We start from the raw sequence: 21,843 nt of genomic DNA, 5'->3' as shown, positions 1-21,843 counted from the left end.
TATTGAAGGAACAGAGGTTCACATATAAATATACTATCTTGGACATCTTCTATGATTGTGAGCCCCATTAATTATTTTCAAACCTGAGCAAATTAGTTGAAGTTGTACAAGGAAGACAACATAATGAGTTATGCTTGGGTATATTTGTATAGAAGTTATATTGTTATGGATCCTCTAACATGTGGTGCTTGCTATTTAGAATCCTTTGCTAGCCAAAATATCTGTACTAAGCGGGAATACTGCTTGTGCATCCAAATTCCTTGAACCATGTTTCTTCCATGAATGTCCACCATATCTACCTATATGCGGTATTTACCTGTCCTTCCAAGTAAATTTGCATGTGCCAAACTCTAAAACTTCAAATAATAATCTGTTTTGTATGCCCGAATCGCTCATGTAGCGACTAGGAGCTAGCAGTATCTTCCATGCTAGCTGGGTTATTCTCACGATGAGTGGACTCCGCTCATCATTCACGAGAAAATGGCTGGTAACTGGGATGCTCAGTCCTATGATCAAAAGATCAAAAACAAATTCGCAAATAATTTAAACAAAACTCCCCCAGGATTGTTGAAAGTTGGACAGCACCCGTTGTTTCGGACAAGCCGTGGAGTGTGATCGTTGGTGGAGGGGGAGTAAAATCTTTACCTTTCTGCGTGGGAACCGCCTATGATGTATGTAGTATGGAAGATATTGGGAACTCTTGGTCGTTATGTTGACAATGAAAGCATACCTCTCAAAATTATTTTCATCTCTGTTTTTGCTTCGAGCTCTGGCACATCTGCAAATCCCTGCTTCCCACTGCGAAGGGCCTATCTTTTACTTTTATGCAAGAGTCAGTAGTATTCCTTTTCATTCCAACCTACTCTTTAGTTGGCATGCATCATATGATGGAAAGATCTAAGCATATATGGCCATTCAAATATATTTGATCATGAATTATTATTGTTGACATTACCCTTGAGGTAAAATGTTGGGAGGCGAAATATTAAGCCCCTATCTTTCTCTGTGTTCGATGAATACTATTTTTTTTCTAAAAATATGCTTTGAGTGGTAGCAATCATGGAAGACTAAATGATAGTTGAGTATGTGGAGTTTGCTAAATCAAAGCTCTGACATACACTCTTCCTGAAAATAAGATGAATTGTAATTGTTTGATGACTAATAACACGGTTTGTTAGTTTTCAAGAAAGTTTATGATCTATACTTTAACATGTGAATAGCTTGTTACTTGACCATGAAAAGTTCTACGAGTTGAACTACTGGTATGACATATAATGATGCTAGAAATGGTGATTGAAATTATCATTGATCAAACTTATGCACCTGCTAGCATTCACACTTCATAAATTCTTTCTTTTATCATTTAGCTACTCGAGGACGAGCAGGAATTAAGCTTGGGGATGCTGATACGTATCCAACGTATCTATAATTTATGAAGTATTCATGCTATTATATTATCCATCTTGGATGTTTAATGGGCTTTACTATGCACTTTTATATTACTTTTGGGACTAACCTATTGACCCAGAGCCCAGTGCCAGTTTCTGTTTTTTCCCTTGTTTCATTGTTTCACAGAAAAGGAATATCAAACGGAGTCCAAACGGAATGAAACCTTCAGAAAAGTTATTTTTGGAAAGAAAGAAATATAGGAGACTTGGAGTGCATGTCAGGAGATCAACAAGGAGGGCACGAGGCAGGGGGCGCGCCCACCCCCCGGGAGCGCCCTCCACCCTCATGGGCCCCTTACTACTAGGGAAAACCCTAGTAGTAGCGCGGGTTTAAAGCCCACTAGTAGCGCGGGCAGCCGCGCTACCAAAAAGGCGCTACAGCTATTACTTAGCAGTAGCGCGTGCGACAAGCGCTACTGCTAAGACACATAGCGGCAGCGCTTGTTCTGTCCCGCGCTGCTGCTAATCTAGCTAGTTATAGCGTGTTTTGTATCCATCTCTACTAGTACTCTTTTTTTCATTTTTAGTGTATTTATACGCCGTTATACAAATTTTTGTACAATAACAATTATGAGGTTTATATCATTATGTCCATAACAGTGTGTCAAATGAAGGTGGATTAGGTTCAAGTGGAGGCAATATGTGGTGCATGTCAAAAGTATACTACTAATCCAAACTTGATCTAGATTGGACTAGTAGTACTTTCGATGTGCACCACATGTTGCCTCCACTTGAATCTAATCCGCCAGCACAAGCTATTTAATCATCATCATAGTCATTACCACCAACAATATTTATTTAATCACCATAGTCATAGTGTAGCACATCATCATCTTCAAACTCATTCTAGCTAGCTAATCACCACCACCAGTATTTATTTAATCATCATAGTCATTACCACCAACACTAGGTATTTAATTATCATACTCATAGTGTAGCACATCATCATCTTCAAACTCATTTCTAGCTAGCTAATCACTCCTGCTGCTCTCTCTCAGGTAAAATAACATAAAACACGTGTAGCTCTCCTCCTTCATCAAGTTGGAGCATGCAGATGAACCTGTCTCCTAATCGTGGGCTGCGCTTCTCATTGCTGCCCCCTAGTACTTCTCTGCGCTCCTCCATCACAAATTTGGTCCAGTCTTTCGCTATTAAGGCTTCCTCGCTCTTAGAAATCCTGAATGCACCAAAATGCATTGTAGGATATCTTGGCCGTAAGCTAACAATACTCATGGTACCATTAGTCTCAATCCCATGAGGCACAACATTCATTGGGAGTCCCTGTTGAAGAACATCGTATAGTAACATACTTAGCAATGAAGTTTAGCTTAAAAAATAATGTATGCAAAAGATGCATTGAAGACAAATAGTAAAAATCTTACCACCTTTCCTAAATAGATGTGACCGTAGTTCATTACGAACACTATTGGTCGCACGTTTTCAGTACTAACATTTCTAAATGCAGGAAGAAAATTTGTCTTGACAGTATCAAGATCCTCAAGCCATGAAACATAATGACTTAGCTCCTCGCAGTTTAGTTCAGCCCCGGGACAGTAGTAGGTCCTGTCTACCAAGCGCTGGACATGTTTGCTTGAACCGAAATAAGCTGACAATAGAAATTAGTTGTCAACTATTTTTGAATAAACAATATCAAAGACATAAATATGGTTGAGAAACTCACATAATGGAATAACTGGAGGCGTCTGAACATCGACCCAGATGTCGGTATTACCTTCAATATCATCTTCTGGACGAATATCAAAGGTGATAACCATATCAGGCTCAAATGCATAAGTCTTGAATAGTGCTTGCCAAGTTTGGCATCCAAAATAGGTGTAGTCGTTTGCGTTGTACAATTTTGCGTGGAAAATATAACCATGCTCGGTCTTCAAGTAAACTTTCTTTACCTCCTAAGTACGACTGAAACCTATCTTATCCAAGACAAAAACTCTTGCATGGTAGGGGATACACTAGTAGAATAGTAAAAAAATTAAATTATAAGTTGATGCAAATGAAGCAGATGTCATGCTTAATTAAGAAAAAAGACTTGTCGTTGTGACTCACTGTATCCATTTCGAAGTTCACGTCCAGCTTTATGCTGAAGCGCCTATCATCATCTAAGAAGATTCCGTCGCACAGGCCGCACTCGTCTTTGCAGTATTTGCAAATACCGAAATCCTTTTCGTTGTCAGACATTTCCTATGTTCATAGTTGAAACATTAATTGAAAATCGATCGAAGACAACTCCAGGATACTCAAAATATCTTATAGGACTCATATTGCCATGAGCATTCAATAAGCAAAACCAAATCGTAAAATAAATAAGTATTCAAATTAGGATGCATTCAATAAGCAAAAGTAAATCATCTCATGCGTCCGTACATCGTCGAATATTATCACTAATACATCCCGAATAGTATCATACATATAACATTACTAATACAACTAAAACCCTAGCTCACGATGGGTATCGGCGCGGGCGGTGGACACCCAAAGAGAAGGAACCATCACAGGATCATAGCTCCAGTGAGATCCCTGGAGAACCTGCCAGGTATTGGAGAACCTGTGCTCCAACGCAAACAAGTAGCGACAGACGTGCGCGTCCTCCTCACTGACACGGTGACGCACCACCTCTGCGGGGTCCTCGATCCACTGGACCGTCACTGGCCCACGCGACCGCCACCAAAGAAGGTTCGGGTCAACGACAGGCTGGCTCCTCGCCAACCTGCGCCCCCCGGTAGGTAGCGCCTCCCAGTACCACCCCGGCGGAGCCCAGTCCCGGACATGGCCCATCTGGTGATGCAGGTGCCTTCACCGACTCGACGACGAGGATGCGGGATAGGCATCGTCGACGTCGATGCGGGAAAAATTGCTTTAACTAAAAAAATAACAACAAATGTGACATGTTCAACTAGTTCTTACGATTAAATCTAGTCAATTAATTCTATACCTAATAAAATGAATAATGACATAAAAAAGTCCTAGGCTTTGCAGGAACGTTGGCTCCTTCCCGGTGCGGCAAATCCTGGGCACTCGATATGTCCTAGTTTGTAGCACAAGTCATGCCGAAATTCACGGAAAATTTTGGCATGACTTTTGCTAAAAAGTGGACAAATCGAGAACCTGAAATTTGCCGGAGCGGAAATGAATCAACATTCCGGCAAAACATAGGTCACTCGGCTTGATTTCCTGGAAACAACAAAGCCACTCGGCTTCATTTCATCAATGACATATATCATATAACAACAATATGCAAATGAAATTACTGTTTAGGCATTTTCATAAAAAATTTCCCTAGCTAATTTCCAAAAAAATTGCTAATCATTTCTCCTAAATGCTAAAAATGCCTACTTCCCTAAACAAATCTAGGGTTCATATGGAACACCTAGGGTTCATATGAACATCAACACAACATCAACACATATATATATATATATATTGCCCTAGCAGAGAGAGAGAGGAGGGTAGGGGAGAGGAGAGGCAGAGCCTTACGGTGACTGCGGCGAGGGAGGGGCAGGCGGCGTCGAGGTCGGGGTCGGGGCTCGGGCGCGCGGCGGAGGGCGGCCTCGATGCCGGGGTCGTGGGTGGCGTCGAGGTGGGGGTCGGGGGCGGCGCCGAATCCGGGGTCGGGGACGGCGTTGAGGCGGGAGAGCGACGGGAGAGCGCGCGGCGGCCGACGGCAGCGGTGACAGCGGAGGAGTTGCGATTTGGGGGAAGTGGCCGTTGGGAAGAACGAATCGAGCGGTTAAGTCAGAAGTAGCAGTAGCGCGTTCCAGGAAGTGCGCTACTGCTAACATAGCTACAGCGCGTTCCCATATACGCACTAGTGCTATACCATTCTCTTTTTCCCCTTTTTCATTTATTTTTCATTACATTTTATTTTTTTTCCTTTCACCTTTTTGTATTTCTTTCATTTTAATTTACTTTTCTATTTTCTTTCCATTTAATTTTATTTACTTTAGCAGTAGCGCCTCTCAGCGTAAACGCGCTGTTACAATGCAAATAGCGGTAGTGCGGTTTGACGAAGATCGGTACTACTATGTGCAGCCTATCGACTAAGCCATGGGAATTTTAGTAGTAGCCCTTTTGTACTCAGGCGCGCTACTGCTATAACTGTATCTGTAGCGCCGTTTACACCACCACGCTACTGCGAATTAGCACCAGCGTGCGTTTTTAACCCGCGCTACTGCTAATGTTCTATGAATAAGGTTTTCCCTAGTAGTGCCTCGTGGCTCCCCTTACCGACTTCTTTCGCCTATATATCTCCATATACCCTAAAACCTTCGGGGAACAGAATAGATCGGGAGTTCCGCCGCCGCAAGCCTCTGTAGCCACCAAAAACGAATCGGGACCCTGCTCCGGCACCCTGCCGGAGGGGGGATCCCTCACCGGTGGCCATCTTCATCATCCCGGCGCTCTCCATGACGAGGAGGGAGTAGTTCACCCTCGGGGCTGAGGGTATGTACCAGTAGCTATGTGTTTGATATCTCTCTCTCTCTCTCGTGTTCTTGAGGTGATACGATCTTGATGTATCGCGAGCTTTGCTATTATAGTTGGATCTTATGATGTTTCTCCCCCTCTACTCTCTTGTACTGGATTGAGTTTTCCCTTTGAAGTTATCTTATCGGATTGAGTCTTTAAGGATTTGAGAACACTTGATGTATGTCTTGCATCGGATAACCGTGGTGACAATGGGGTATTCTATTGATCCACTTGATGTATGTTTTGGTGATCAACTTGCGGGTTCCGCCCATGAACCTATGCATAGGGGTTGGCACACGTTTTTTTCTTGACTCTCCGGTAGAAACTTTGGGGCACTCTTTGAAGTTCTTTTTGTTGGTTGAATAGATGAATCTGAGATTGTGTGATGCATATTGTATAATCATACCCACGGATACTTGAGGTGACATTGGAGTATCTAGGTGACATTAGGGTTTTGGTTGATTTGTGTCTTAAGGTGTTATTCTAGTACGAACTCTATGATAGATCGAACTGAAAGAATAGCTTCATGTTATTTTACTACGGACTCTTGAATAGATCGATCCGAAAGAATAAGTTTGAGGTGGTTTCATAACCTACCATAATCTCTTCGTTTGTTCTCCGCTATTAATGACTTTGGAGTGACTCTTTGTTGCATGTTGAGGGATAGTTATGTGATCCAATTATGTTACTATTGTTGAGAGAACTTGCACTAGTGATAGTATGAACCCTAGGCCTTGTTTCCTAGCATCGCAATACCGTTTACACTCACTTTTATCATTAGTTACCTTGCTGTTTTTATATTTTCAGATTACAAAAACCTATATCTACCATCCATATTGCACTTGTATCACCATCTCTTCGCCGAACTAGTGCACCTATACAATTTACCATTGTATTGGGTGTGTTGGGGACACAAGAGACTCTTTGTTATTTGGTTGCAGGGTTGTTTGAGAGAGACCATCTTCATCCTACGCCTCCCACGGATTGATAAACCTTAGGTCATCTACTTGAGGGAAATTTGCTACTGTCCTGCAAACCTCTGCACTTGGAGGCCCAACAACGTCTACAAGAAGAAGGTTGTGTAGTAGACATCACATAATCTTGATCACATAATCTAATCATGGCATGAATATTAAGACACGAGTGATTCAAAGCAATAGTCTATCATTTGACATAAAAACAATAATAGTTAAAGCCTAGTAATAAAGCAATCATGTCTTTTCAAAATAACATGGCCTAAGAAAGTTATCCCTACAAAATCATATAGTGTGGCTATGCTCCATCTTCACCACACAAAATATTCACATCATGCACAACCCCGACGACAAGACATGCAATTGTTTCATACTTTTGATGTTCTCAAACCTTTTCAACTTTCACGCAATACATGAGCGTGAGCCATGGACATAGCACTATAGGTGGAATAGAATATGATGGTGGAGGTTGTGTGGAGAAGACAAAAATGGAGAAAGTCTCACATCGACGCGGCTAATCAACGGGCTATGGAGATGCCCATCAACTGATGTCAATGCGAGGAGTAGGGATTGCCATGCAACGGATGCACTAAGAGCTATAAGTGTATGAAAGCTCAAACTAGAAACTAAGTGGGTGTGCATCCAACTTGCTTGCTCATGAAGACCTCGGGCATTTGAGGAAGCCCATCATCAGAATATACAAGCCAAGTTCTATAATGAAAATGCCCACTAGTATATGAAAGTGATAACTCAAGAGACTCTCTATATGAAGAACATGGTGCTACTCTGAAGCACAAGTGTGGTAAAAGGATAGTAACATTGTCCCTTCTCTCTTTTCTCTCATTTTTTTATTTTTTTATTTTTTTTATTTTCTCTTTTTTTGGTGGGCTTCTTTGGCCTCTTTTTTTTATTTGGGCTTCTTTGGCCTCTTTTATTTTGGTATCCCCACCTGGGACAATGTTCTAATAATGATGATCATCACACTTTTATTTACTTACAACTTAATACTAGAACAAAGATATGACCCTATATGAATGCCTCTGACGGTGTACCAGGATGTGCAATGATCTAGCGTAGCAATGACATCAAAAAACGGACAAGCCATGAAAACATCATGCTAGCTATCTTACGATCATGCAAAGCAATATGACAATGAATGCTCAAGTCATGTATATGATGATGATGGAAGTTGCATGGCAATATATGTCGGAATGGCTATGGAAATGCCATGATAGGTAGGTATGGTGGCTGTTTTGAGGAAGATATAATGAGGCTTATGTGTGATAGAGCGTATCGAATCACGGGGTTTGGATGCACCGGCGGAGTTTGCACCAACTCTCGAGGTGAGAAAGGGCAATGCACGGTACCGAAGAGGCTAGCAATGATGGAAGGGTGAGAGTGCGTATAATCCATGGACTCAACATTAGTCATAAAGAACTCACATACTTATTGCAAAAATCTATTAGTCATTGAAACAAGGTACTACGCGCATGCTCCTAGGGGGATAGATTGGTAGGAAAAGACCATCGCTCGTCCCCGTCCGCCACTCATAAGGAAGACAATCAATAAATAAATCATGCTCCGACTTCATCACATAACGGTTCACCATACGTGCATGCTACGGGAATCACAAACTTCAACAGAAGTATTTCTACAATCCACACCTACCCACTAGCATGACTCTAATATCACCATCTTTATATCGCAAAACTATTGCAAGGAATCAAACATATCATATTCAGTGATCTACAAGTTTTATGTACGATTTTATGACTAACCATGTGAATGACCAATTCCTGTCATCTCTCTAAATAGATATAAGTGAAGCAAGAGAGTTTAATTCTTTCTACAAAAGATATGCCCACGCTCTAACAAATATAAGTGAAGCAAAATAGCATTCTACAAATGGCGGTTTTCTATGTGAAGAGAAACAGGCAATCCAAACTTCAAATGATATAAGTGAAGCACATGAAGCATTCTATAAAGCCATACTAAAAAAATATAAGTGAAGTGTAATGAGCATTCTATAAATCAACCAAGGACTATCTCATACCAGCATGGTGCATAAAATAAAAATGAAAACTAAATGCAAAAGACGCTCCAAGATTTGCACATATCACATGAACGAAACGAATCCGAAAACATACCGATACTTGTTGAAGAAAGAGGGGATGCCTTCCGGGGCATCCCCAAGCTTAGACGCTCGAGTCTCCTTGAATATTTACTTGGGGTGCCTTGGGGATCCCCAAGCTTGAGCTCTTTCCTCTCCTTCTTCTCCTCACATCGAGACCTTCTCGATCATTGAACACTTCATCCACACAAAACTTCAGCAGAAAACTCGGTAATATCCGTTAGTATAATAAAGCAAATCACCACTCTAAGTACTGTTGAAAACCAATTCATATTTTTTTTGCATTATAGCTACTGTAATATAACTTTTCCATGGCTTAATCCACTGATATAAATTGATAGTTTCATCAAAACAAGCAAACTATGCATCAAAAACAGAATCTGTCCTAAACAGAACAGTCTGTAGTAATCTGAACATTCACAATACTTCTGGTACTCCAACAATTCTACCAAAATTGGGAAATATAAACAATTTGTATATAAAGACAGTTCAAAAAGTTTCAGAACCATTTCACGTTCCCGTAAAAAATGTAAAATCGCGCACTACAGCCAAAGTTTCTGTCCTGCACCGCACAAACCAACAAGCATTGTAAACATCCTAAAAGCAAACCTTGGCACATTATTTTTATAATACAATGGAATTGTACAAGGGGATAATTATTTTTGTTGAAAAGTTTCTGTAATTAAGATTCACAAAGCCTCCATGGGCATGAACAAAGTTCAAGGACGTTCCCCACTTTCACAATGCTCTTCTATCTCACTTTCACTTTTCTTTTTGAAAAAGTTTTGGGTTCCCCTCTTTTTTGTTTTTAAACTATATAAAAGCACTCAACAGAAATAAATGACTCTCTAAAACTTCCGGGTTGTCTCCCTGACAGCGATTTCTTTGAAGCCATTAAGCTAGGGATATAGTGCTCAAGTAGTGAATCCACCCGGATCCCAAGGTATATCAAAGCCAATTTTAATTAGCAATGATTTCGCATTTAGTAGTGAGCACAAAGCAACATATATCAAGCAATGACGAAGTCTAACTCTCTTCCTATGCATTGGCATGTCATAAAAGAACAATTAATGCACACATATTAAAGGCCAATGCATAGTATAAACAGATTCTTGCAATTTTATCGTGTTGGAAACATAGAGAGGTGGAGATATAGTTCCTCTCTCATAATAATTGCAAGTAGGAGCAGCAAGCACATGCATATTATATCTATCAAAATCATCATGTGCAACGGTAAAAGGCAACCCATCAATATAATCCTTAATAAGGGCAAACTTCTCCGATATAGTATAATCGGGAGAATTCAAAAAGATAATAGGACTATCATGCATGGGTGCAATAGCAACAATTTCATGTTTAACATAAGGAACTATAGCAAGTTCATCTCCATAAGCATAATTCATATTGGCATCTTGGCCACAAGCATAGCGAGCATCATCAAAAAGGGATATTTCAAGAGAATCAACGGGATCATAACAATCATCATAGCAATCATCCTTCGGTAAGCACGAAGGGAAATTAAACAATGTATGAGTTGAAGAGTTACTCTCATTAGAAAGTGGGCATGGGTAGCTAATCCACTCTTCCTCCTTTTGTTCTTCGCTCTCCTCATCATCTTTTTCATCCAATGAGCTCACAGTTTCATCAATTTCTTCTTCCATAGATTCATGCAAAATATTAGTCTCTTCTTGGACAGCGGAGACTTTCTCAATAAATGCATCAATATCGGAATTGAATTCATAATTCTCATAGCAATGTTTAAGGATAGCTAAATTTTTAGGTCTATAAACATCATCATAAAGATTTTCAAACTCTTTGAACATAGATTCAATTTCATAAGCCCCCATAAAAGCAACAAATTCTTCTATTTGGTCCACATCGTAGTAATCATAAATACCATTAGCATAAGAAGCTAAGGTTTTATTATCATTAAATTTGCATGAAAAGGGAAGGTGTGGAGCCTTCATCCTAGAGCAACAAGTATAATCATATCTCAAGCATACTTTCCGAGCATACCACTTCAACATATAAATTTGATCCCACAATAGTTTCCCTTTTTGAGTCAAGCGATAATCCTTAAAGTATTCACGTTGGTCCAACGTGTCTCCCATTACATAATTGAATGAGGTTTTCTCAGGATTATCAAAGTAGTACATAATATTTTTCACATAATGATCATCGAGGGTTTTAGGAGGTTCCCCGTCTCCATGAGTAGCAAGTAAACCTAATTTTTTTGGTATTTCGTGTTTCATATCCATAACTAAAGATAAAGAACAACTAAGAACAGCAAATAAAAATTACTTAGTGATAAAGCAAACAAGCACACACGACAATATTCACCCCACACTATGACTCCCCGGCAACGGCGCCAGAAAAAGGTCGTGATAACCCACAAGTATAGGGGATCAATTATAGCCTCTTTCGATAAGTTAGAGTGTCGAACCCAACGAGGAGCTAAAGGTAGAACAAATATTCCCTCAAGTTCTATCGACCACCGATACAACTCTACGCACGCTTAACGTTCGCTTTACCTAGAACAAGTATGAAACTAGAAGTACTTTGTAGGCGTTTTCGGATAGGTTTGCAAGAATATAAAGAGCGCATAAATAAAAAGTAGGGGCTGTTTAGATAAAGACACAATAAAGTAAATATAGCGAGTGTGGAAAAGTGGTGGTAGGAGTTGCAAAATTGTCCCTTAAGCAATTGACTACTTTACTAGACCGGTAGCAAGTTTTATGTGGGAGAGGCCACTGCTAGCATGTCATCCCTGACTTGGAATTCTATGCACTTATGATTGGAACTATTAGCAAGAGTCCGCAACTACTAACGTTCATTAAGGTAAAACCCAACCATAGCATTAAGATATATTGGTCCCCCTTCAATCCCGTATGCATCAATTTCTATGCTAGGTTGAAGCTTCTGTCACTCTTGCCCTCCAATACATAGTCCTATCAACATACAACTAACCCTATGGTGTGACCCACACGCGCGCTCATATGATGGGCACCAAAGGACAGCAACATAACCAGAAGAAAATTAAATCAATCATAGCAATTCATCAACCACCGATAGGACAACGAAAATCTACTCGAACATCATAGGATGGCAACACATCATTGGATAATAATATGAAGCATAAAGCACCATGTTCAAGTAGAGGGTACAACGTGTTGCGGGAGAGTGGACCGCTGTAGATAGAGGGGGGAAGATGATGGAGATGTTGGTGAAGATGCAGAGGTGTTGGTGAAGATCGCGGTGATGATGATGGTGGCCACGGCAGCGTTCCGGCGCCACCGGAAGAGAAGGGGAGAGGGGGCCCCTTCTTCTTCTTCTTCCTTGACCTCCTCCCTAGATGGGAGAAGGGATTCCCCTCTGGTCCTTGGCCTCCATGGCATGGGAGGGGCGAGAGCCCCTTCGAGATTGGATCTGTCTCTCTATCTATCTCTGTTTCTGCGTTCTGGATTCTGCCCTTTCACCGTTTCTTTTATAACCGGAGATCCGTAACTCCGATAGGGCTGAATTTTGGACAAGATCTCTATCAGGAAATTAGCTTTCTTGCGGCGAAAGAAGGGATCGAACCGCCTTACGGGGTGGCCACGAGGGTCCAGGGCGCGCCTGACTCCCTGGGGCGCGCCCCCTGCCTCGTGGCCCCCTCGGGCATCGTATCGCGTTGATTCTTCTTCCCAAAAATCATAAATATTCCAAAAAATCTCCATCAATTTTTATCCCGTTTGGACTCCGTTTGATATGGGTTTTCTACGAAACAAAAAACATGCAACAGACAGGAACTGGCACTGGGCACTAGATCAATGTCGGGTGGTTGGTGCGACATATGCCAAGGGATGGCTTATCATTGTGGGAGCCAATAAAACGTCGCCGGTGCCTGGAAACGGGATGAGGTGAAGACATGCACGCCGTCGGATCTTACCCAGGTTCGGGGCTCTCCGAGGAGATAACACCCCTAGTCCTGCTCTGCGGGGTCTCCGCATGATCACTAGATCGGTGAAAGTAGCTACCATCGCTCCTAGAGCTGTTGGGTTCAAGGGAGAAGAAGAACTAGGCTAGCTCTTGCTTCTCTCTATCTATGGTGTGTGTGTGTGCTATGCTTAGAAGGCAACTCTATGCTCAGAGGCCAACCCTTTGCATGGGTGCTCCGAGGGGTTTATATAGGCCTACCCCCCGGGGGTACAATGGTAATCCGGCTGGGTTCTGGTCCCAGCCGTCAGTGTCTACGTTCGCCGGCTTCTCCGCCGGCTGCTGGGTCCCGCCGGCTGCCGGCTACTTGGTCGACAGGCCGGCCCCACCGCCTAGGGTCTTGTCGGCGGCTCCTTACTGTAGCCGCGCCTTTGATGACGAGGGCTTTGTCGAGGTAAGCGTGGCTACAGTGGGCTGCCTCGGGGGCTCTCACTGTAGCCTTACCTCGTCTTGTCTCCTTAATGGGGCTCCTGCTTCGAGGAAGGGAGTAGCCGGCTTCTAGAGGCCGGCTACGCTCTTGGCCGTCTGGGAAAGGCCGGGCCGCCTTCATGCCTCTCTCTAGCTGGAGGGGCCCGCCGCCCGTGGGCCGTACGGGAGTCGGTCGTGGATGACGTCGAGGCTAGCATGGCTATAGTGCCGAGCCGCACGGGGGACAGCCGTCCCGTACGGCTTCCTGTAGCCATGCCCACCTCGGGCTTCGGGGGTAGTGGGCCGCACTGTGGCCACTCCCCATCTTGTCGCCGTTATGTGGGAACAGCTTTGGTGGTTATGGTCTCGGTCGGCTCCTAGGAGTCGGCGTCCTTCTTGGCCGGCTTCTTGGAGTCGGCCACCCCGTAGTCGTCCTGGGGAGGAGTTGGTGAAGCTGAGTCGCCTTCCGGGAGTCGGCTTCAGATGTAGCCGGCCAGGGAAGGCGGCCCAATGCTCGGAGTGCTTGGAGGCCCGAAGGCCTGATAATTTTTTCAGAAGAACCAGGGGCAGTCGGTTAGGCTACCCGTGGCCATTTACTCCGACAGTAGTCCCCGAAGCTGATTGGGCTTCGAGGTGGAGTAGGGGTTGGGAAGCTCGATCATCTTCCTATCTTGACAAGCCGGCAGCTAGGAGCCGGCCTTGGTCAGGCGCGCTGCCTGAGTCGAAATCTTCTGGAGTCGGAGGGCGGGAGCCCGCTGGTACGTGCACCGGGCCGCGGGCCGGCCACGGGCCGTCGGCGAACCACGTGGCCGGAAAGCCTGCCAGTCCACGCGCGTGACGGGACGTCGCCGCAGGGAGGGGGCCCGCCACGTCCGCGCCCCGGCCCAGGCGCGGATCCTTTGTATCCCGAAACCGCCCGCACGTTCTGTGCGGCCGTTTCGGCTCGCATTTATGCGCAATAATCGCGAGACGTGGGGGGAGTGGGCGTAGTTAATCCCACGTCCCCCCCCACGTCCGGCCTCTTCGGCCTAGTGAGGCTATAAGTAGGGGGGGTGGAGGGCGGCAGGCCCTCGCACGCTCCTCCTACTTCCACCGTCTTCTTCCTCTTGCCAGTTCTTGCGACAGCGCCTCGCCGCCGCGCTCTTCCACCGCACGTCCTCCGCCGCCGTGCTAGCTTTCACCATGCCTCCCACCGTAGAGTAGCTTGGCGGGGATTGGGAGGGCTCCAACGTCCATGACGACCACGTCGACTTCCTCCGCGACACGCGGCGGCTGCCCAGCGCGGACAAAGTGGAGGTCCGCCTCGCGCCGGCGAGGGAAATCTCGCCGAGGCTGCAGGAGGGCGAGCGGGTGGTCTTCCGCTCGCACTTCTGGCGCGGCTTCGGCCTGCCAGTGAGCGCCTTCTTCCGCTCCTGGCTCGAATTCTATCAGCTCCAGCCGCACCATCTCACCCCCAACGCGGTGGTGCTGCTGTCCGCCTTCATCACCCTGTGCGAGGGCTATCTCGGCGTCCTCCCCACCCTTGAGCTCTGGGGGGAGTTCTTCCAGTCAAAGCTGGGCACGCGCATTAAGGGCGTGCCGGCTCATACTGGCGCCTTCATCGCGTCGCGGAGATCGGGCGCCGACAACCCCTTCACCGTCATCACGCTGATCCAATCGGTGAAGAAGTGGCAGAAGTCGTACTTCTACATGCGGAACATCGCTCCACGAGGCGACTACATCAATCTGCCGGCTTACGTAGCCGGCCCACCGGCGGGCAGGCTGCCCCAGTGGTCCTTCCGAGCGGTGACGCTGTCGCCGGCTGGAAACACCACCATCGCCCGACTGCGGGTGATGGTCCAGTCGGAGGGCCTAACGGGGCCCGATCTTTTGGCGGCGTTCATCACGCGCCGGGTCCTTCCGCTCTAGAGCCGGCCTCATCTGATCTGTCAGATGAGCGGCCAGCTCGATCCGAGCCGACTGTGCACCAAGGAGATGCCGCGCCATGAGGTCGCCTACATGGTGAACTACCTTGCAAACTGCAAACTCACTTAAGAGTGGCAGTTCGGCAAGGAGCCATATAGCCGAGCCAATCCGCCGCCTACGGTATGCTCTCCCTGTGTCTTTTTCTTTCTCTCTCAGCCTTGTTGCCGAGCATCTCTTGGCTGACTCTGACTTAGTCGGCTTGTTCTTCGACAGAGCCCTCTGCTTCGGCCGGCCGGCGGGTCAGACGCGGAGCGCCGCTTCGTCCCTGACCGGACCGAACATGACCTGGAGGACCCCGACCTGGGGGCGGTCCATATGGACGACGACGTCGAGCCGGGCGGTGGCCAAGCCGGCGGCGAAGCAGGCGGCTCCGGGTTCACTGCTACCTTCGACGACTGGCCGGACGATGATGAAGCCGAAGCCGTCCCGCGCCGCCAGCCGGCATCTGGACGCGGCGCGGGCTCCTCCGCCGCGCAGCCTGCTCGGGGTGGAGGTCAGAAGCGCCGCGCCACCCAGGGCTTGTTCGGCAGCCGAACGAAGAAACCCAGAGGCGGGGCGGCAGCCACCAGGCGGGAGGAGGCGGCCGCGAAGGCGGCTCGCTTCCGCAAGGTGGTGAAGCAGCCGCAGACCGTGTCGGCGTAAGTTTGCTTTCTTTGTGTACTCACTTTCTTTCCTTCTTTGGTGGTTCTTGAACTCTCGTCCTTTTCTGCTTTGGTGGTTCTTGAACTCTCGTCCTTTTCTTCTTTGGTCAGGGCTCCGTTGACACTTGAGCGGGCGGCTGCCGGCTCCGTCGTCGAGTCGTCAAGGGGCTCTGGGAGCACCACCCGCCGAGTCGACCCCCGCGCCGACCTCCAGGAGGCGACGGAAAGGAACGCGCGGGAAGCGCGGGAGGAGCAGGAGGCACGGGAGGCGGAGGCACGGAAGGCAGCCGCCGCCCAGGCGGCTCGGGAGGAGGAGGCGGCGAAGGCACTCGCCGAGGCCGTAGCCAGGGCCCAGGCAGAGGCTGAGGCCGCGGCGGCGGCAGGGGAGGTTTTGATGGTCACCCCCCTGCGCGTCATGGCGCCTGGGGACGTGGAGCCCTTGCCAGGGGGAGCCAGCGGCTCCCAGCCGGGGCTGGGAGGAAGCGGCGACGACGTCGTCATTTTGGAGAAGGGGCCGGAGCCGACCCCGCCAACTGGAGCGGCCCAAGGCGGCCGGCCTGATTCGCGCCTGCACAGTCGGCGGAGGGCGAGCCGGCCGCGAGGGCTGAGGTGGCGGTCCGGATTCCGCCAAGCCGGCGTGCGGGGAAGGCCGCGTCGGAGCCGCAGAAGGCCGCGTCGGAGCCACAGCCGGCCGTAGGCTCCAGCTCGTCGGCCCGAGATGCGGAGACGTCCAGCGCTACCTCGGGGTGGACACCAGGCGGAGGGACGGCCGTGGTGAACATGGCTGCGCAAGACGTCCGGACCCGGCTCCAAAGCCAAGCCGCGGAGCTGAGGCAGTTCACCGATGAGTTCCTCGCAACGCGGGCGGCCATCCGGGTTAGTATTCCCACCTTGCTTTCTCTTGATCTTGATTTGTTCTTCTTGATCTTGATTTCTTCCGTCGGGGCGCGTCAGCGCACCCACTGGGTGTAGTCCCCGAGTTCCGAGTCGACTGCTGAGTAGGCGGCTTGGAACTTCTTGGAGGTTTTGCCTTTGCTGTTTTTGTTCTCACTTCGGTCTTCTGTCCATTTTGCAGGACTACCACAACCTTCGAGCGGCCGCCTTCAACTCCCAGGCTCGGGAGCTGACTCAGAAGACCGCCGACCTTACCGAGAGCCGAGGTACGTGACTTGACCTTTATCTCATGTGGGGACGCGTCAGCGCACCCACTGGGTGTAGTCCCCGAGATTCGGGCCGACTGCTGAGTATTCGGGTCGGATCTTCCTTGACGACTTCTTACTTTTCTTCTTCTTCTTTCGTTTCTGCAGCGGCCAACGCTAGTCTGAGGGCACAGCTGGGGGAGTCCCAGACTGCTCTTCGTGCCAAGGACGCCGAGCTCGCCGCCTTGGTGCAGGAGCGCGACCGCCTCGTCAAGAAGCTGGCCGACCAGGAGCAAAGCCATAAGGCGGCACTGAAGGCGGTGCAGGACTGCGAAGCCACTCTCCAGGCCGAGTTCGAGACGGAGGCGGCCGGCTGGGCAGAGGCCAGGCAGACTTTGGTCTCCGGCTATGGCCAGATCGAAGATCTGGTTGACGGTAAGCTGTCTACCTCTTCGTCCTTTCTTGCCATCTGCCACTTTGGCTTGTTTTCCGATTTTGGTGTTCCCTTCTTCTTTTCTTCTTCTTCGCGCAGAGTATTTCCCTGGCTATTCGACTTCCGCCAACCAGGCCATCGAGGCCCGTCGCCAAGCGCGAAGGCAGGCCAGCTTTGAGATCTCGCCAACCGCCGGCCGCTCGCTGGAGGAACAGCTCCTGGCGGGCGCTGGAGGAACAGCTCCTGGCAGGCCAGCTTTGAGATCTCGCCAACCGCCGGCCGCTCGCTGGAGGAACAGCTCCTGGCGGGCGCTGGAGTTCGTCAAGGCTTGGTATACCACCCTGAGCCTGGATCAGCTGGCTACCTGGCGGCAGCAAGCCGACACGGAGCTGGAGCCGGCGCGGCCGGCCATCATTCGGCGGGCTTCGGCGATCGCCGACTACACCGACACCAGCGTCTTTGCCCCCGAGGTGGACGACAATGGAGTCACCCAGCCGGAAGAGTGGTTCGGGCTGGACCCGTCGTACGGTGAGGACTCGGCGGAGGAGATCGACTCCAGCGACGAGGGCGAAGAGGAGGAGGAGGAGGGTGAAGACGCCGAGCCGGCTGGTGGAGTAGCCGGCCAGCCTCAGCCCGACCGCGCCTCCAGCACTACGTCGCGTGCCTCCACGCCTCCTGCCGCAATGGTGGTCAAGCCGGGGCCCGCTAGTCGGCCACTCCTTCAGCCGGCGAGGCCGCCTTCACCGACCAGCTCGGCCTCCATGTCGTGCCCTAGTCTGCCGTCTTTTTGCTTTTCCTGTCTTGTTACTCTTTAGAACAATGTTTGGTTAAATTCGCACAATTCCACCCACTGGGTGTATTCGAACTTATGTCTGTTGCCGGCCTGTTGGCGGCTTAATGTATATATAGCTTATGCAATTGGCCTTTCCTTGTACTTTTGCTTGTTGTCCTTCTGCTTTTTCCTTTGCCGCCCTCCCTTGGTTGCCGCCTCCCCAGTCCAACAGTTGCTCCGCAATCTGTAGCCGGGGGAGTGCTTGGCCGATTGGGGGGGGAGTACTCTAGCTTTGTTGGACTAAAGCTAAGTTTTTTAGGAAGCCGGCCAGCCGGCTGCTCTGGTAGCCGGCAGGCATGTTTGGAGGCCGTCTCTTTGCTATATAGGTTTGTTGTTCCTTAGCCGTTTTTCGTGTGGGCGTCCTTTCTGTCTTTCCTCTTGCTAGTCGGACAGTCAGTTCTTTGAGCTACGACTTTCATCAAGAGAGGACTCGGGAGCCGGCGCACTACTTTCTGACTTTAGGAAAAACGTTCGATATATCTCAAGGCGGCCAGTCCCCGGGCCGACTAGTCGAACCCGGTGCCAGAAAAAAATTCAAAATGTAATAATACATTCATGGATATGACACTCGTCATTCATAAATAAATAAAAGGCAGTCCCCGAGTACTGTTCGGGGGGCCTATTGGTTTGTACTTAATACAAAAGGGGAGCGTGATACATACTGCTTTTCAGCTGTAAAATCGTCTTAGGAGGTTTGCGTTCCATGGTCGCTCCGACTCCTTGCCGGAGTCGTCTCTCTTGCGTGCTCTTGGTTTTTGCGCGTCGATCAAGTAGTAGGAGTCGTTGCCGAGTGCCTTGCTGATGACGAAGGGGCCTTCCCAAGGGGCCGAGAGCTTGTGCTGGACGGCTGTTCGCTGGATCAGCCGGAGCACAAGGTCGCCCTCTTGGAAGGATCTTGGCTTGACCTTGCGGTTGTAGTAGCGGCGCAGCCCTTGCTGGTAGATGGCGGACCGGCTGAGTGCCAGCAGCCGGCCTTCTTCCAGTAGGTCCATGCCGTCTTCTCTTGCTTCTTTGGCCTCCTCCTCTGTGTACATGGTGATCCGAGGCGAGTCGAACTCGATGTCTGTTGGGATGACAGCCTCGGCACCGTACATGAGGAAAAATGGAGTGAAGCCGGTTGACTTGTTGGGTGTAGTGCGCAGGCTCCAGAGGATAGCCGGCAGCTCTTCGAGCCAGCAGCTGGCCGATCGCTCTAGTGGTACAACCAGTCGGGGCTTGATGCCGGAGAGGATGAGTCCATTTGCTCGCTCGACCTGGACGTTTGACTGCGGGTGGGCAACGGACGCTAAGTCCAGTCGGATGCCCTGCGTCGTGCAGAAACGTGCCAGTGCTCCTTTGGCGAAGTTCGTGCCGTTGTCGGTGATGATGCTGTGCGGCACGCCGTACCGAGTAGTGATGTCGGTGATGAATGTTATGGCAGTCGGCCCGTTCAGCTTCTTAATCGGCTTGGCTTCGATCCACTTTGTGAACTTGTCCACAGCAACGAGTAGATGTGTCAGGCCGCCGCGGGCTGTCTTGAAAGGGCCCACCATGTCCAGTCCCCAGACGGCAAAAGGCCAGGTGAGGGGGATGGTCTTGAGTGCAGAAGCTGGCAGGTGTTGCTTGGAACTAAAAACTTGGCATCCTCTGCAGCTCTTGACTATTTCTTTAGCATCCTCCAAGGCAGTCGGCCAGAAGAAACCATGGCGGATAGCCTTGGCCACAAGGGATCTTGAGGCTGCGTGGTGGCCGCACTCGCCTTGGTGGATGTCTTTGAGGATTGCTACTCCTTTTTCTGGCTCGACACAATGCTGTAAGACTCCAGTGACGCTGCGCTTCACAAGCTCTCTGTTGATTATTGTATATGCTGCGGCTCATCGTTGCACTAGTCTTGCTGAGATCTCATCAGCCGGCAGCTCTCTGCTGACTAGGAACTTGAGGATGGGCTGCGCCCATGAGGGAGCTGTGACTTCATCTTCTGTTAATGTGGCCACCATGACTCGGGTGGGTGGGTTGGGCATTGAATTGGAGTCGGCCACTGCTTCTTGTGTCGTTGCAGTCCCCGGGCCGACTACTGCAGCCCTCGGGCCGGGTTCTGAAGTCCCCGGGCCGGGTGCCGCTACGGCAGTCCCCGGGCCAGCTGTCAAAGTCCCCGTGCCGCCTACGGGATTTCTCCAGTCGGATCCGGCTGTATCTGGCGCAGGCGGTACGAAGATGGAATCCGACTCTGGAGACGGCTTGAGGAGGCGCTGGAGGGAGACGCCAGTCGGTATGGCTTGTCGGGTGGAGCCGATCCGTGCTAGGGCATCTGCTTGGTCGTTGTCGGCCCTTGGCACATGAAGGAACTCGCACCCTTCGAAGTATCCGCTTATCTGCTGGACGAGGAAACGATAGCTCGCCATGTTCGCGTCCTTGGCGTCCCAATCGCCAGATGATTGCTGGACCACCAAGTCTGAGTCGCCGTAGCACAGGATCCGGCGTATGCCGAGTTCTTTGGCTAGCCAGAGCCCGTGTACGAGCGCCTCGTACTCGGTGACGTTGTTGGAGGCGGCGAAGTGGATCTGCAGTGTGTACTTGAGCTTGTCGCCTTTGGGAGAGGTGAGGATGATGCCGGCTCCCAAGCCGGTGCGCATCTTGGACCCGTCAAAGTGCATCCGCCAATGGGTAGAGTCGGGAGCCGGCGGTAAGTACTGGGTCTCGGCCCAGTCGACGAGGAAGTCGGCCAATGCTTGCGACTTGATGGCGGTGCGGGGTTGATAGAAAATCGTGTAGGGCGCCAAGGCAATGGCCCATTTGGCCACCCGGCCGGATGCATCCCGGCTGCCTATGATCTCGGCTAGCGGGGCGGTGCACACGACCGTGATGGGGTGCTCTTGGAAGTAGGGCTTCAGTTTCTTGGCAGCGAAGTATACCCCATAGCACATCTTCTGGTAGTGCGGGTAGTTTTGCTTTGAGCTGGACAGTACTTCGCTGAGATAGTAGACCAGCCTCTGGACTAGCTGGGCTCGGCCTTCATCCGGGCGCTGGACCACAACAACAGTGCTGACGACTCGGCTAGTCGCGGCGATGTAGAGGAGCATGGGCTCCTTCTCAGTCGGCGCAGCCAGGACAGGCGGAGTGGTCAACATTTTCTTCAACTCATGCAAGGCTTGGTCGGCTTGATCATTCCACTCGAAGTGAGTGGACTTCTTCATGAGTCGGTACAGGGAGAGAGCCTTCTCTCCTAGTCGGCTGATAAAACGGTTCAGGGAGGCTAAGCAGCCAGTGAACTTCTGCACATCTCGCAGCTTGGTGGGAATCTCCATCCTCTCGATGGCCTTGATCTTGATGGGGTTGCACTCAATGCCGCGTTCGGAGACCAGGAAGCCTAGCAGCTGGCCGGCTGGTACTCCGAACACGCACTTCTCGGGGTTGAGCTTGATCTGGAATCGGCGCA

The sequence above is a fragment of the Triticum aestivum genome, chromosome 5D, assembly GCF_018294505.1.
Source record: "Triticum aestivum cultivar Chinese Spring chromosome 5D, IWGSC CS RefSeq v2.1, whole genome shotgun sequence".
Lineage (NCBI taxonomy): Eukaryota > Viridiplantae > Streptophyta > Magnoliopsida > Poales > Poaceae > Triticum > Triticum aestivum.
This window is presented reverse-complemented; position numbering follows the sequence as displayed.